Source organism: Apium graveolens, chromosome 5 (genome assembly GCF_009905375.1).
Source record: "Apium graveolens cultivar Ventura chromosome 5, ASM990537v1, whole genome shotgun sequence".
NCBI classification, from domain to species: Eukaryota; Viridiplantae; Streptophyta; class Magnoliopsida; order Apiales; family Apiaceae; genus Apium; species Apium graveolens.
The window spans coordinates 44,212,504-44,219,808 of record NC_133651.1 but is presented as its reverse complement, the minus strand read 5'-3'; the positions used below and the strand labels follow the sequence as shown (position 1 = coordinate 44,219,808).

At 37.3% G+C, this 7,305-nt stretch overlaps 1 non-coding gene across 1 annotated transcript; it reads left to right on the top strand.

The window, feature by feature from the left end:
* Window positions 1-6,906: 6,906 nt before the first annotated feature.
* LOC141663431 (small nucleolar RNA R71) lies at window positions 6,907-7,013 on the top strand. Its single transcript, XR_012551503.1, has one exon. It is a non-coding gene; the product is annotated as a small nucleolar RNA R71 (small nucleolar RNA).
* The last annotated feature ends 292 nt before the right edge of the window (window positions 7,014-7,305 follow it).

Below are 7,305 nucleotides of genomic sequence, written 5' to 3'. Positions count from 1 at the left end.
TATTTCTAGTTGATTGGATTTAACTTTACAATCTAGAAATTGATCTTGAAGTTGCAGATGAGATGTAATATTTTTCTGCTCCTTTTTCTTTTTGTTCTTGAGTATGTATTCTGTTTGATTGCCTGCTACTTTTTTATGAACTGGTCTTCTGCTTCTTTTAAACAACACAGCCGAGTAGATTGAATTGGAATGACAATCCTTTAAGCTTGTGAGACTTTCGGTAGGACAATGTTTACAACTAGCAAGACAATTAAAAATGAGCTAGCAAGACTTTCGGTATGACTATAGATTGTCATACCGATTGTCATATTAGTTCAAATAAATTGTCTTGCTGAATTAATAACTAATTTTAATCTAAACAGAAATTCTAATAAGACAATTATATGTATTGGCATGACTTTCGGTATGACTATCAATTGTCATACCGATTGTCATACTAGTTCAAATGAATTGTCTTGCTGAATTTAAGCAGATTTTAAACCAATTAAAATCTTGTAAATCCTTAATATTAATTCTAAATTAATTAATCAATTTAATTCAATTAATCAATAAATTAATCTTTGCAGATATAATTTATTTTCTTAATTAAATTATATGACTTAATTAATTAATAGAGAATTAATACTAACCCTTAGCAGCATCCATTCTTCTGACAATCTTCTGAAAGTCACTGAGACTTATGAATCAATTCCGCCACTTCAATGCTGACACTCGATGTACTGTCTGGTTCATGAGTGACTAACTTTGGTGACGTTTCTTCATGTCTTGACTTTGATATTCTGATTGAATCCTTGTAATAAATGATACCTTGACGAGATCTATGTCACTTGATTAAATCCACGATCTTGATTTATATCACTGAGGCATGATCAAATTCTTGAACTTCTTCCAGTGAATCTTCAAGTCTGCAGATGAACAATGTTTCTTTATTCTTTGACAGATGTTACATTGTGAGATCTCTCTGATGATTAATCCACTATTTACTTATTACATTCTTATTTGAGTTGAGTTAAATACTCGAATAAACGAGTAGGCTATGACATATGCCTTTCAACTTAGATGTGGTACCTAATTTGCCTAGGAGCTTGACGGTGTATTGTGATAACACTGGTGCTGTGGCAAATTCAAAGGAACCGCGAGACCACAAAGCAGCTAAACATATTGAACATAAGTATCATCTCATACGAGGAATCGTAAAGCGAGGGGATATAGTTGTGGCTCACATATCATCAGAAGACAACCGAGCAGATCCTTTCACAAAGAGCTTGCCAACCAAGGTTTTTGACAGGCATGTGGAAGCGATAGGAGTCAGATGGATGGACACATAGTTTTTTATATAATAGTGGATTAAATAAACACTGATGTACACATAAAATATTTTGAGTATAAGTGGAAGATTGTTAGTGTATACTGAAAATATTTATTTGAAGTATGTACATTTATTTCTGGCCAGTTTATTTGAGAATCATTTGAATGTTTACATGTTGTCTAATATTATATATTATGAACAATCTAGTATCAAATGGGATACAGAATATTAGATTGTTAAATACGGTTATATAATATAATAAGGTTCACAGCACAGGTGGTGTTGGATAATCCACTGGTATGGCTGTAGTATTATTTAGATTAGTTTATATTGACTAATAAATAATACTAGTATACTTTGTGTATATTGAACAGGATCAAATTTAGAATTGTTCCCTTAATACTGATTAAGAAGGAGAACTAAGATTCTATGTTATTATTAATGCTTAGGTTCTTAATCCGGAAATAGTAATTGACATGTGTATATTATTTACATGCTTTGATTTATATATGAAATAATTCTTTTGAATTATATCATTATATTGTAGGTGATGGAATTATATACATGGTGGATATTATTTATCGAAGGAATCCATGTCCTGATAATATTCAATGATGTCCCCTTGAAAGCTCAAAAAGATTTAATTATGTGAAACCCTGCAGGTGGAATTTATTCTGGCATAATCAAATAAAGGTTGAGTGGATGATCAAGGATAAAAGATATTAATTAAATAAATTATCAGTAATTTATTTAATTAATGGACATATGATATTTTAAACATGGGGAATTTAATAAGCAAATAATATTGGAACCGAATTAATTAAATTACGGTATTAGGAAAGGTAATGCAAATATTAATTCTTTAGTGGATTGAATTAATATTTAATTACATTGGGCTAGGCTCAAGATGTAATTAGAAGGCCCAACCTAATTATCCATGGTCCCTATTGTAGCCTATATATATTCTTATTCTCTTCTTGTTTGGCAATTTTGTGTGAAAACATATTGTAGCCACCAAGGAGCAAGAAGAGAGGATAACTTGAGAAGACGGAGGCCACACTTCGCTCAAGGGAATTTGGGAATACAATAGAAGAGCGTGGAATCAACCATTAACAAGGTAATCCTCTTTTCGTAATCTTTATCGTAAAACGTAGTAACACCCTAAGTCCGTGGTTCCCAACACTATATGTCTATAGAATTTGAAAACATAACGGTTTAAGCATAAGTTATCCATAATGATTACATAGGGCAAGTAAAACGGTTAGAGTTACCTACGAATCATGCATAACAAATACATGAATCTATGCTAGCATGGCAAGTTCTAAACCTCTATATTCACTGTCGCTTCTATAGAGATTAACACGTTATCTTATATGTTAGCTACGCACATAAGACTAATAAGCACAACCAATACTAGGATATCAATCAATCACCACACACCAAGATATCGAAACAAATTAACTATTGAAATCCATAAGTAAATCCGCTAGAATCCCATGTAACGATTAGCCCATAATTGAACTCATCGTCACCATGGGTTCCAATGAAAGCATGATATAAAACAAGGTCTTAATAAACTGAATAATAATTAAAGTACGAATAAACAAGATCTAGGTTCAACAAGAACGAAAACGAGCATCCAAAGTTATAACAAATTCAAATAATCACAAGTTGAAAACAAGATCTTCTTTTTCAGAGTTGTTCTGTACTTCTAGGTCTTCTCCTTGGTATCCCAATCTTCCCGGATGATGAAAACCCTTTTTTAAGTATATATACGCCCTTAGTGGACCTGGACCCTTAAAATCGTCAAATTCCACTCAAAAAAGGCTTTTTCAGCGAAATCAGAGACCAGCCGCGCCTCGGGCGGCCGGCTCAGCTCTCCGGGCGGGCGCCTCACATCCTGGGCGGCCGCCCCGCATCCCGGGCGGGCGCCTGGAGCCTGTGTGAAAAAATTTCTTATGAATCTTGTTTTGGCCATAACTTGAGTTCTACTCGTCAGAATTAGGCGATTCAACTGCCCACGCGAAGCTAACGAGATTCTCTACAACTTAACAATGGCCTTGGCTTCCAAATCTGATCACTTTTTATCATATTTCCTTTAAAAGCTCCTTTCTTCATTTAACTGATACCTGAAATGCAATAACACAAAAACACATCAAAATACCAACAACTTGAGTCCAAAACACCAATTTAAGCTTGTAATAAAGCATTCCAAGTGGATATAAAATCCACTTATCACACCCCCAAACTTGAATCGATGTTTGTCGTCAAGCATAAACAGACTCAAAACTACAAAACAAACCTAATGCATAAATGCAACTTCGTGAATGCAACTAAATGATAATGCAATCGATCCCCTCAGAATAACCATAACCAAATGAATAAGCCAATGCCTCTAAGAATGCAATGACTTAAAACATAGTTCGAATAAATCCCATAAACCAACTCACGAACCAAAAACGTGCGTGTGTGGAATGCTTAACAGATATGCTTCGAAACTAGATCAATCACCATAACTTAATTATCCTCAAAGTAATCACAAGCCTATATGAAGAATATATTCTAGACACAAAATGACTTATAACACTTCAAGATTATTGGAGTTTATTACGGAATCATGCTTTTATTCAACACATAAAACAAATGCTTATTTGATCGTGCAATGAGTGAGGTCCACAAAAGACTTATGCAATGGTATCCATTTAGCGAGCGTTAGGTTAGCGGATCCCAGACTATAAAAGCCTTAGGTCACTAGGCACAAAGTCCCCTAAGAACTTAATAACTCGAATACCAAAGAGCTCACTCGTGATCAATTGTGCATTGAAACCATATTCTCTTCTTTTTTTCTCTTTTTTTTTCAATTTCTGAGCAAGTGTGTTTCGCTCCATCTTGCTCAACCCTAGACTACTCGCATACAATACGAGCCGGCTACTAGCCATTTGACGCCTAGCCACAACTAGCAATGAGTTCCAATTTTTATCTCCAATTTTTATCTATTCATGTCTTTTATCATTAAGAGCATATCATGCATTCTAAGCATAAGCAATAGATTAACATCGAAAACCATCAAACCATGACAACAATCTAGCCCTTAAGCATACTCTAATACTTAGTAAAATTACAAGTGTTTCTAGCCTGCAAATCAATTCATTAGGACTTAAACATCCCTCTATTCGTCATCACCACACTCAAATTAACATCAACTTATCAAATATCATAGTTCATCTTAAGGGATCATGCTAAATATGCATGCAAATGCAACTATATAAAATCACATAAAAATAAACAAATATGTCATAAATGAACAATCATGCAAAAATATGAATGAACTATAACTAAACATGCAATATGAATCTATATGAACTGTATGAACACATACAAACTAATCGTTACATTATCACCCCCAAACTTAAAATTTTCAATGTCCTCGTTGAAGGCAATAATAAGGATTTCAGGCATACCTAGTCGTCGGAAAGATCACCCTCTTCGGGTGGAGGATCAGGTGGCCAATCAACTTTGCCACTAGTGTCTCGGAAAATAGTGCCGAAAGCGTGTGTCAAATATGCAGCAAAACGACGGTGAATGTCGTGCATGGCCTCCATACTCCTAGTCAATCGCCTGTACTGCGCATTGCCAACACCAGTCATATCAACTGCCTGTTGCGCATGAAAAAAACCCTCTGTAGGCACTGGAGGATCCGTTCGGCCACCCTTTACATTATCAAAAATATATCTCAACCCCTTGTCAGGGGGTGCACCTAAGAATGTATAACTCAAGTGATCTGGCAGTGGGTTGAGCTCAAGTGTGGGAGCATCTTCAATAGATGACTCGAGACGCTCCTGAGAAATTTTCAGCTCTGCTAACCCAAGAGAATCGAATGGCATATCCAACTTCTTCTCCCACAGAGGTGCATTCAAAACCTGCAGTTGCTCTACTCCTCCTTCATCTTCAAAAACTAAGTCGACCTGCTCTATTTTAAAGCACTCTTCTTTTTCTGTGGGTAACTTTATTGCCTTGAACACGTTAAAAGTGACCTTCTGATCATGAACCTTCATCGTAAGCTCTCCTTTTTGCACATCGATCATAGTTCGGCCTGTAGCCAAGAATGGTCTTCCCAAGATGATGGGAATCTTCTTATCTTCCTCGAAATCCAGAATTCCAAAGTCAGCAGGGAAGAAGAGTTTATCCACCTTGACCAAGACATCCTCCATTATACCTCGTGGATAAGCGATGGAATGGTCAGCTAGTTGCAATGACATGTATGTTGGTTTCGGATCAGGCAGACCAAGCTTCTTGAAGATAGATAAGGGCATCAGATTGATGCTAGCTCCTAAATCACATAAACACTTGTCGAACGACAAGTTTCCGATGATGCAAGGAATAGTGAAGCTTCCAGGATCTTTAAGCTTCGGAGGCAACTTCTGTTGTAGCACAGCACTGCATTCCTCTGTTAGAGCAATGGTCTCTAAGTCATTGAGCTTCACTTTCCGAGAGAGAATACCTTTCATAAACCTCGCATAGCTAGGCATCTGTTCAAGAGCTTAGTGAAAGGTATGTTGATATGAAGTTTCTTGAACACCTCCAAAAACTTCTCAAACTGCTTATCCAGCTTTTTCTTCTACAGCCTCTTAGGAAAAGGAGGTGGAGGATAGATCTGTTTCTCCCCTGTATTACCCTCAGGAGGAGTGTGTTCCACAGTAGTCTTCCTTGGTTCCACCTCTGCTTCCTTCTGCACTTCTTCTTCAGCCACAACTGCATTTTCTGAATCTTGAGATTTTCCAGGCTCTTCGTCTTGCTAAATTTTGGGGCTTGCGACCTTTCTAGACCTTAAGGTGATGCCGTTCACCTGTTCTTCAACTTTCCTCTTGCCTGGATTGGCTTCTGTATCATTAGGAAGCGTTCCTGGTGGTCGATTCAATAAGGCATTAGCAATTTGCCCTATTTGGTCCTCCAGAATCTTGATAGAAATAGCCTGGCTTTGGCATATAAGAGCCTTGTTTTTGCACATAAGCCTCAACTTCTCCAATTCAAATTTTTCATTCGAATGACCGGCATCATGAGTTTGAAGTTGGAGTTGTTGTCTTGATGCGAGTTGTTGCTGAAAACTAGGAGAATTGAATTCTTTATTTTCAAACTGCTGGAACGACTGTTGCATCGCATTCTGATTGTTGCTCCAACTGAAGTTAGGATGATAAGTGTCTGGAACTGGTTGCTGCGATCTCTGAAAGTTGCTCACAAACTGAGCTGATTCACTAGATATAGCGCATTACTCCGTCGCATGTGAACCTGCACATAGCTCACAAACACTAATTATATGATTAACACCATAGTTAGCCAGAGAATCGATCTTCATAGACAACGCCTTTAGTTGAGCAGTGATAGCCGTAGCTGTATCCACTTCAAGAACTCCTGCTACCTTGCCATGTGGTAATCTCTGGGTTGGATACTGATATTCATTAGCAGCCATCAGTTCAATTAGATCATAAGCTTCCTCATAGCTCTTCGCCCATAAGGCTCCACCTGCTGCTGCATCGAGCATGGGTCTGGACTGTGCTCCCAACCCATTGTAAAAACAATTGATGATCATCCGATCAGGCATTCCATGATGAGGACACTTCCTAAGCATCTCCTTGTAGCGCTCCCAAGCTTCATATAAAGATTCTCCTGATTGCTGCGCATATTGAGTAAGAGCATTCATGATTGCAGCTGTCTTCGCCATAGGGAAGAATTTAGTAAGAAACTTTTAAGCAAGATCTTCCCAAGTAGTAATTGAACCAGCTGGTAAAGAGTGTAACCAGCTCTTAGCCTTGTCCCTCAGAGAGAATGGTAACAGTCTCAGCTTCACAGCATCTTCAGAAACACCGTTGAACTTGAATGTGTCACAGATCTCAATAAAGTCCCTAATGTGCATATTGGGATCTTTAGTTGGAGAACCCCCAAACTGGATTGAATTCTGCACCCATTGAATTATGCCAGGCTTGATCTCAAAGGTATTA